The 9,895-nt window shown below is 46.9% G+C and overlaps 1 protein-coding gene across 2 annotated transcripts in view; it reads right to left on the bottom strand.

The window, feature by feature from the left end:
* TMEM229B (transmembrane protein 229B) overlaps positions 1 to 333 on the bottom strand; it is a 42,404-nt gene extending 42,071 nt beyond the window's left edge. For both annotated transcript variants that reach the window (XM_010846726.1, XM_010846723.1), the window contains exon 1: positions 229 to 333. The gene's annotated coding sequence lies outside the window, so the exon portion shown is untranslated. The remainder of the gene's footprint in view (positions 1 to 228) is intronic.
* Between the last annotated feature and the right edge of the window lie 9,562 nt (positions 334 to 9,895).

Here is a 9,895-nt window from a genome sequence, read left to right as displayed (position 1 = left end):
GGGCGCTCTCCTGCGCCGCCTGCTCCCCGCCCCCACGCCCGGCGTTCGGGCTCCCCCCGCGCCGATTTGCGGCTGCCCGTGCCTCCCCCACGCCGCCGGCCCTCCGGCGCCGCGCCTAGTCCCGCATCGTGTGTCGGCGCCCGCCGCGGCGCGGGGGTCGGAGGGCTGCGGCCGCCGCTGCCCGGGCCGAGCGGAGCCCCCGGCGGCGGCGGCGGCGGCGGCACTCACCCATAGTATGGATGCGGTGCAAACTGCACATGCTCGCGTCTGACAGGCGCTCTGCCTCCGGCCCCGCTTAACTCCTTGCTCGCCCGCTCACCCGCTCACCCTCCGGGTTCGCGGCCCGGCCGACTCCCTCGCCCCTCCCCCGCCTCCGGGAGTCGGCTGCGCCCCGGGCGTCTGGAAATGCGCCCCCCGGTCCCGAGCGCGGCGCAGGGGGCTGCAGTGCAGAGCTCCTCTGCCTGCCGGGCCCCTGCCACCCCGCCTGCGTGTACGGTGTCTGAAGGAGCCCCGAGGAGAGCACCAGCCGGGACCCCTCACCTCCCTGCTTGTAGGAGTTGTGGGGGCACAACGTCCACTGTGGGTGTCCTGTGGGTCCCCGTTCCCCGAGGGCCACGGGCCACACGGCACTGCAGACCCACCAGATGTCAGCGCTGTGTTTTGTGCAGTCCATTCGTTGAAATAGGCCTGCAAGATGGGTTTTATTATCCCCATTTTCAAGATGGGAAAACTGAGGCCTGTGGAAGTTAAGGAATCTACCTAAAGGAGAGCCTGAACTTCCAAGGTTGACAGTTTGGTTTATACCACAAAGATTAAACAGAACATGTTCTTTCTTAAGTCAGTTGGGATCCTTCTATTGGAAGATGTAAAATAATGGATGCCATCTAGAAAACCTGGAGATTCTGATATGTGGATCAGTGGGAAATCCCTGACAGGAGGGCCAAAACTTGAGACAGGCCCCTCAGGTGGGTCCTAGGTCGTGCAGCAAGGCTGGGAAGGGAGTAGGAAGGCAATGCAACTACGACAAGCATTTGGGTTTGGTACTGGAGCTACAGCCAAGAGGAAAGGACATTTTTACAATTTAGGGGTATCTTTTTGTCAATTATCTGTCTGGAGGGGGCACCCTTTGCTAATTCTCACAGGGACCCTATGTGTGCCGAGGCCTGATCAGAGAGGTCTGATGGCTGCTTCTCTCCTAGCCCTCATTCCCTTTTTAATCACATGCCACAGCGACAGAGAGTTCTCAGGGGTCCAAAGCAGCACAGAATCTTCTAAGGAAAGAAACCATCCAGCCAGTCTCGCCCCACTCTGGATGAGAAGCTGAGCTGCTGTTCTAATCTGACCCGAAATTGTGGGTTTCTCAAACCTGCAGAGGAAGTGCACAGTCACGTGGTGCCAATGGCAAGAGCTCTTGGCTTCCCTGAGTTAGTTTCCTGCTCTGAGATGGAGGTAGTATGGCCTGGGTCATAAGTATATTGTGATGACCCAATAATGAAATGCATGTAGCATCCTCAGTACAGAAGGCCTTCCATAACAGGAGAGTATTTTCTGCTGAGGGCAAAGCAGGGCTGGGGAGAAGGGATCAGGGCTACATTGAAGCCATGGGCTGTCCTAGGACACTGTCAGAGAGGCAGAAGACAGGCCCCTCTCAGGAACACCTTGCAAGGAGATACTTCAGTCAATCTGGCAGCAAAGCCCACCTGCTGAAGATGGACCTCCCTGGCCGGCCCCTTGCCTTGGAGTCCCTTTCTGCTCTGGTTTTCGATCTCTGGCTGGTGGCTGATTCCACTCCCTTCTGGCTCTGGGAGGCAGCATTGCGCAGAAGAAAGCATAACAGGCTGTTAAGGCGGAGGATCTGAATTGGGGGTGATTTATCCCTTAGTGTGCAGGGCTGAGCATCCACAATATTTTTTTTTTCATCCACAATATTTTTAGGGCCCATAAAATTTTCTGAATTTCTTTTAAACTCAGAGGCAAAAAATAAACTTTGAGGTCAAAGAAAATGTTTTCCTATATAATTTTAGTTTAGAAGCCATAGTGTATGGAAGCCAATGGGCCAGTTATAGAAAATAAAAGAAGGAAGAGTTAGGAACTAAGGCCCAAGATTTGGCGTCAGTCAGTCTCTACTTTATCCAGCTCTCCCATGGACTTCACTCCATCATCATGAGGGTCTTCCTCATTCTGAAATTAGGAATCATCTCTTCCTAACAAAAACATATACAATGCCTTACAGTTGACTTATCTTGTTTCTTGGATTGATCATTAATCCCCACTTTATAAATGAGGAAGTCAAGGCTCAAAGAGATTATATGGCTTTGTCAAGGTTATGTTGCTAGTAAAAGCGGAATGTATTTCAAACGCAAGTCTTCTGGCACCCTATCCAAGATCCATTCCATCTGTACGCCAAGTAAAGATCAGATGTGTACAGGACAGAGCTGTCTGCTGCAGAAGCAGACCTAAAAATACCATCTGTAGCAGTGAGTGGGTCCCCGGGCTTTTCACCCAGAGAATGCTGAGACATGCATTCATTGTTGTGAGAATGAGTAGAGAGGGTGACCCTGGGTGAAGGGAGGCACTGTATAATGGTTCTAGTTATTCAAGTACAGATTCAAGGTGGAGGGCCGTGGGACAAACCAAGCCCCACTGCACCAACACACACACCAGAGGATGCCAGCCCCTTTTTTGACTTCTTGTCTTATCCGAGCAACCTGGACCTGAGTTCAGACTCCACATCCTACTCAGGTGTCTTAAGGCAGTTTATTTAACCTTTCTGAGCCTATTTCCTCATCTGCAAAATGGAAATGGCAATAAAACGCAACTCCATGGCTGTTGCAAGCATAAATAAAGATGATGAACACATACAGACTTTGAAGTCCCTGCCACCACAGGCATTTAACGATCGTTCTCTTCACATCTCTCTTCTACCACTGGGTAGGAAAAAAGAGAGTCTTTCAAATGTCTTTGTAGTCTCTAAAGTACCTTGAAAATGTTAGGTCCTTAACCATATTTTCTGAAAGACAAGAACTTTTCTGCCCTTCTACAAAGCAAACCATCCATAAAGTGGTAGCTCTTGTCTACCATAAGTCATTTTCTTGATGACTTTCAAGGGGAACCAGAAAAACTTCTGCATACTTGTTAGAAAGGGTTGGTTTCCTGGGGGTTGCCCTCTGACCACAAGTCAGGAGAGATGTTGCTCAAGAGGGTGATTTCAGTGAAGGGACTGGGCCAGCAGCCAGAGCAGGAAGGACTTGGGAGGGGACCGAGGCGTGGAAACTGGAGGCCAAGAGATAACTGTATATGGCGTGTCACAGAATGCTGTGATGAGAAAAAGAGAAGTGAGGTAGGACAGAGGAAGCGCTGAAGTCAAAGGCTATCTTGAGCTTAGAGTTATTTGGAGCAGCTTAAAGGAAAATGGGCTTCCCAGGTGGCACTGGTGATAAAGAACCTACCTGTCAATGCAGGAGACACAAGACACACAGGTCGGGAAATCCCTGGGTGGGGAAGATCCCCTGGAGGAGGGCATGGCAACCCATTCCAATATTCTTGCCTGGAGAATCCCATGGACAGAGGAGCCTGGAGGGCTACAGTTCATAGGGTCACAAAGAGTCGGACACAGCTGAAGTGACTTAGCAGGCACGCACAACAGGAAAATAATTTGGGTGAGAAAGAACTGGGGAACCTCCCCCCCAGGGAACCAGTCTTCCCTTACAAGCATACAGAAATCTTCCTGTTCTCTTTGAAAGTCATTATGAAAATTACTTATGGTAGACAGGAGCTACTGCTTTATGGATGGTATGCTTAGTGGAAGGGCAGAAAACTTCTTGTTTTCCAGAAGATACAGGCATGGTCTAGGCAGTAAGAGAGGAAGACAAGATCTGCTGGAGTCTGAAAATGGGGTGGGGGGAGGAGTCTGTTTGTAACAGCCTTTTTTTCAAATAGGAAGGAAAGAGGCATAAAATTTAGAGGCGTAAAGAGCCTAACTGGAAGAAATATGAACCTGGAACTTTTAGGATTCTTTGGTTGCAAGGAACAGAACCCAACTTTAGCTGTCTAAAAGGAATTTATTAGCAGGATATGATCAGATGGCCCACAGATTTGGAAGGAATGCTGGCTAAACAGACTTGAAAAGGCGAGGACCAGGACAGATTTGGGAGCCCAGGGAATTGGAAGTAACTGAGAGCCTCCTGGGGCTCAGCTGCCAGAACAATGGGACTTCAATTATTTTTATCACTTTTATCTGCTCAAGAGCAGGGTTAAGTTGGTGAAGTTTACCTAAGCTGAGTCTTTGATCCACCTCTCAGCCAGAGAAAGGCCAGAAGAATACCCTGATGTAAGCTCCACCAACGCTGCACATCACAATCCAGAGGAAGACAGGGAAATTGAAGTGTTATTATCCCAAGGGAGAGAAAGGCTGCTAGGCAGCCCCCGAAAAGAGGGTGTCCACGGTGTATGGGGGGGAGCAAGCAGCACAGGGGATGTGCACCTGACTCGGGGCCCCGTTACGTTCTCCGTTATGAGAGAAGGTGAAGGGAGAAACAGAGAGGCCTTCAGAAAGCAGCAGCAAACTCTGAAAAGTACCAGGACAGGCAGGCCTAGATTGCTGACTAAAATCACTGCTCGCTCTAGGGTGGGTATCGAGCTGGAGACAGGCCAACACTTTCGGGACTTTGCACAGCTACAAGCTGTGCTCAGAAATGGATGAACTGTAATAGGGAAGCAGGTGCAATGGGTTATTAAGGACGTCCTCGAATGTTTGTTAAATGCTTCTGAGGAGTGGAAAAGTGGTACCAGCGGAGGGCTAGGAGGCATCAGGCCCCAGGGAAATGGTCAAGTTGACTACAGGTTTATCAGAAGGTTTGCTATTCACATGTCCATGCGGGAGAGGGGTGTGTGTACTTTCACCGAGCTCTCAAAATAAGGTATGTTACTACTTTAGGGATCTTTAAACGTCATGTCCTCTCTCTCTCTCTTTTTTTTTTTTCCCCCAGTCATCAAAAAGAAAACACAGTGGATAAGAACTATGCAGTATTCATGAACACCTAGAGCCTGAAAATGAGGAACTCACTATATTCTGTGATAATGTGAATTCATCCATAAAGCATTAAGACATTAATGTGTGGGCACTAAGATAGCCCAGAAAATAAGCACAGGTTCATGAGACCAGCAGTAGATTAAGGGGTGGGGGGAGGCCAACGCTCAAATAAATCAAAGCGAGAATATGAACATACATGGGAACTACACAACTTCATAGTCGTTAAGTGCGAGTTTAACTGTGACGGTGGGAAACTGGAGGAGGGGAGAAGCTAGAGTTGATTATGAAACTTGGGAATCATGGGGAGAGCCGTCCCCATCCCCAGCTGCTCTCATTTCCGACTCAGCAGTCAGTCCAGGTGCTGGGCAAATTTGAAAGAATTTCTACCCTGGAGATTAGAAACCAAACTCCCAGCTAGTCACCTCCCCTCTGTGCCTCCCTCTGCCAGGATACAAGGAGCTCAGTCGTCTGAGGAGGGACAAAGGAGTATTGTTAAGGCGAGCCTGGTTAGGAGAAGGCTTTGCAACTAAAAGCTTTTATGCTGCTATCTAAGCCCTTCAGCCTGGGGGAGTGGGGGTGGGGGGGACTCTGTGTGCCTGTCCCAACTTCACTGGATCAGTTCAAAGAGAAATTTCAGCCTGAAATTTTTGATTGCAGAATAGCTTAGGACTTGGCAGCATTAATAGGTTAAGAATTTCTATCACAACATCTCATCCAAGACCCAATTCCTGGTCCCATTATGTCCTGAGATGGGTTAGAGTGGCAAAATCTTTTTTTTTTTTTTTTTAAGATTTGCGTTAAAGAAGTTGTCCCATGGGAGCTGACTGAGAGGCAGCCCAGCTTGGGGGTGACAGTGTGGGTAGATGGGTGGGGGTGTTGGGACTGTACTACCTAAGGTAGGATATAACCAGTATCCATTCTTTTTATGGTCTTTGTCCTGCCCCTTGTAGAACTCTGCCAACTTCAGGAAGGGCTGCACAAGCCTGAGGGGTGGATGATCTCAGGGATTCCATCTTGTCTGACACATGAGTTCAGGTGAGGTGTCCCATTAGTCTCAGATGCTCACTAATTAATAAGTTTTATATCTATTCTCTTCTCTGGTATTGTGCTGTCATGAGGACTGGACTCCTGATTTGCAGAAAATTGTTACTCAGTTCAACAACCATTAACACACATGCGCTGTGTTCAGGAGTAGGGTCATGGAGGTAAAAAGATTGAGACCTAAGCGTTTGGATATGGGGACACTACACAAGGGTCTCTAACAGGGACCCCACACTCCTAGGGACTTAAATTTTCTCCCTCCCATGGAGTTCAGTTCAGTCCACTCAGTCGTGTCCTACTCTGCGACCCCACGGACTGCAGCATGCCAGGCATCCCTGTCCATCACCAACTCCCGGAGTCTTCTTAAACTCATGTCCATTGAATTGGTGGTGAAAGGCAGTGATTATTAGTGTTCTAAGATGGAATTGTTTTCTTGCCAGGCTTTATCCCTACAGCACTTGATTTGTAAAGCAACTTTCAGGCACTGGCTCAATATTGACTAGTATTTGCAAATTTGTACATTTCTTTCTGTCAAAGGACCCTTTGCCCTTCTTTCTTGCCCATGACTTAGGTCAAAGTTTGCTTTTGTTTAATGCCCTTCAGCAAGATACAGACTTGGGACAGGGCACTGACATCTTTAGTGGGATTTTCCATACATATGAGCCGTAATGATGTCAGGTATAGAGCTGTGACCTCCCTGGAGAATACAGCAGAGGGATCTAGGGGCAGGGAAGGAAGAATAGTGGGGTTCCCCAAGACTTAAAGGAAGACCACAGAGGACTGAGTGCTTCGTTATGGACCTCTGTGTGTGTTCTTAGCATCGTCGAAGAAGGGAACTAGTTGCTCCAGGCCTCATCTTAACCTCGTAAGTGCCCTTATGGGCAGCTGTATGATGGGAGGTTAACACTACCCCATATCCTAGCATTTTTACTATTGAAATCCAAATTCATGTTGTAGGAAGACACTGGACCCAGTGGATCCCACCCTCTAGCTTAACTGAATGGAGCTGGATGATGGCCCAACACTCTAAGAATGTTGAAGGAAGGGTCATGAGTGTCTCTGGTGCTGCAGTCAAGGAGCGTGGATGAGCGTAGGTGGGTGTGGAGGAACGAGAAGAGTAGAGGGAAGGAACAGGGGCTCCAGACTTTCTTCCTGAGATCATGCACCATGTTGCTCCCAGCCAGAGGCTCACAAAGTCTATCCTCTGGACCACACCCAACTAGCTTCACAGTCCTTCTTCCCTCAAGTGGACACCAGGGCTGAATGCATCATTTCCCTTGCAGGATGTAAAATGGGCTTGGGTTAGAATTAGACCCAACTTAACTCCGTCCCCAGACTTGTGTCTGCTCCTTCAAGACCTGGACAACTTCCAGACCACAAGAACACAGTGTATAAGAGGAATCCAGTAATGCTGTTGTGGGCATAGCTTAATTGCTCTGAAGAGGTAACAGGATCCGGGCAATATCAAAAGCATGTGAGTCCCCTCTGATCTCAGCATTGGTCCCCAGCTCCTCCCCTTGTCATAGCCCTGCCCAGGATCTTCACCAACTGGAGACAGTGAGTTGACATTAAACGTGAAGGATGGGAGGTTATGAGGCAGGTTCTTTGACTGGTAGATTGTAGCTTTCTTGAGTTAGTTGTCAACTTCCCTCGACTTTATACTTTACTGATGAGATCCATATTTTTTAAACATTTTAATAGCTTTATTAGAAAAATTATCTATACTCCTTGTAAAACATTCACATAATATAAAAAGAACAAAAACTAAAAATATTACACCAGATTTCTACACCCAAATATAATCAGATAATCACCATTAATGTTTTGGGGGGAAAGCTGTCTACCCATATTTATTTATGTATAGTTTTATATACATATATATATATAACTATAGATATATAAATATATACAACTATGTGTGTGTGTGTGTATTTACATATATATATATAGGCTTCCCAGGTGGCTCAGTGGTCAACAATCTGCCTGCCAACACAGGAGACACAGGAGGTTCAAGTTCTAACCCTGGGTCAGGAAGATCCCCTGGAGAAGGAATTGGCTACCCACTCCACAATCTTGCCTGGATAATTCCATGGGCAGAGGAGCCTGGCAGGCTATAGTTCATGGGGTTGCAAACAGTCGGACATGACTGAGTGACTAATCACAGCACATACATAGTTTTACATAAAGTAAATTATATTAAACATACTTTTCTGGAAACTGTTTCACTTGACATTAATAATGAATTTGTTCCGTGTCAATAAAAACAATTCCTCAACATAAATTTTAATGGCTGCATAGTATTTTATTTTCTAGACGAATTTTAATAATTTATTTACTGGGTTCCAACTGATGAACATTTAGGTTGTATCCTTTTTTCTTTACTCTGTTATTATTGCTGCTATAAATATTTGGGGCAACACAGTCCTTTGAAGCATCCTTCTCCTAATGACAAAAATACTAAATGATGTAGCTTGAGAAAGGGCTCAAGAATCATAAAACCCTGTCAGTGAGAACAGCAATTTGGAGTGGAGGAAAAGGTCTTAGAAAATATTTAGTGATCCTCACCTGTATAAATGGTTTCCAATCTTATGTATATTACTACATATGTACATGACTATCGCACTGGCTTAAGTGGCAAGTTTATTTAGAATTATTTCTCATTCTGAATATCCAGTGAATTTATTTCAACACTAAAACTTTGCTTCCCAAAAGAACTGTGTTCTTCCCAAGAGAGACTTTGTTCCAGAGATCCTGCATCCACGTAAGTACAACTCCCTGTGCCCTGCAGGGAGATTCCTTCTTGCAGGGTCAGGCCATTCCAGAAGCCATCTGAATGTTTCCCCAGTGGCCAATGGGGCGATGCATAGTGTTTGGAAGGAGCAGCAGTCACATGTCACCCCTACAGCAATGCCTGTTGGTTTCCCATCATAGGAGCCTGTGTATTCTGCTCCCTTGCTTCAGTTCAGTCGCTCAGTCGTGTCCGACTCTTTGGGACCCCATGAAACACAGCATGCCAGGCCTCCCTATCCATCACCAATTCCAGAGTCCACCCAAACCCATGTCCATCGAGTCGATGATGCCATCCAACCATCTTATCCTTTGTTGTCCCCTTCTATACCTGCCCTCAATCTTTCCCAGCATCAGGGTCTTTTCAAATGAGTCAGCTCTTCGAATCAGATGGCCAAAGGATTGGAGTTTCAGCCTCAACATCAGTCCTTCCAATGAACACTCAGGACTGATCTCCTTTAGGATGGACTTGTTGGATTTCCTTGCAGTCCAAGGGACTCTCAAGAGTCTTCTCCAACACCACAGTTCAAAAGCATCAATTCTTCGGCGCTCAGCTTTCTTTATAGTCCAACTCTCACATCCATACATGACCACTAGAAAAACCATAGCCTTGACTAGATGGACCTTTGTTGGCAAAGTAATGTCTCTGCTTTTTAATATGCTGTCTAGGTTGTTCATAACTTTCCTTCCAAGTAGTAAGCGTCTTTTAATTTCATTGCTGCAATCGCCATCTGCAGTGATTTTGGAGCCTAGAAAAATAAAGTCAGCCACTGTTTCCACTGTTTCCCCATCTATTTGCCATGAAGTGATGGCACCGGATGCCATGATCTTAGTTTTCTGAATGTTAAGCTTTAAGCCAACTTCTTCACTCTCCTCTTTCACTTTCATCAAGAGGCTCTTTAGTTCTTCTTCACTTTCTGCCATAAGGGTGGTGTCATCTGCATATCTGAGGTTATTGATATTTCTCCTGGCAATCTTGATTCCAGCTTGTGCTTCTTCCAGCCCAGCGTTTCTCATGATATACTCTGCATACAA

Source organism: Bison bison, unplaced genomic scaffold (genome assembly GCF_000754665.1).
Source record: "Bison bison bison isolate TAMUID 2011002044 unplaced genomic scaffold, Bison_UMD1.0 scf7180017864239, whole genome shotgun sequence".
Classification (NCBI taxonomy): domain Eukaryota; kingdom Metazoa; phylum Chordata; class Mammalia; order Artiodactyla; family Bovidae; genus Bison; species Bison bison.
The sequence above is the reverse complement of the archived record's forward strand: the minus strand, read 5'-3'. Positions and strand labels throughout refer to the sequence as shown.